Here is a 240-nt window from a genome sequence, read left to right on the forward strand (position 1 = left end):
AAAGAAAATACAAAATGCAAACAAATGTAAAACTTTTTTAGCTGAGGAAACATGCAAAATGTACATCATATCTTGAAGAGAGATCATATGATAACATTGTAAAATAATTATGGACTATATATATATATATTTCAGTTTATATTTGCTAGTGATACATATCCTCTTTCCATTGTTGACTCTAATATTATTTTTCATCAATATGTTATCAAATACAAACAAGCCAAATTATGGGAAAGTGTT

General features: G+C 25.0%; 1 protein-coding gene across 1 annotated transcript in view; it reads right to left on the reverse strand.

Annotated features, from left to right (window-relative positions):
* The window catches only part of LOC119586286 (vacuolar protein sorting-associated protein 41 homolog), a gene marked incomplete in the record, with an annotated part of 18,266 nt that overhangs the window by 690 nt on the left and 17,336 nt on the right, over positions 1-240 (reverse strand).

Source organism: Penaeus monodon, chromosome 21 (genome assembly GCF_015228065.2).
Source record: "Penaeus monodon isolate SGIC_2016 chromosome 21, NSTDA_Pmon_1, whole genome shotgun sequence".
Taxonomy (NCBI): Eukaryota; Metazoa; Arthropoda; class Malacostraca; order Decapoda; family Penaeidae; genus Penaeus; species Penaeus monodon.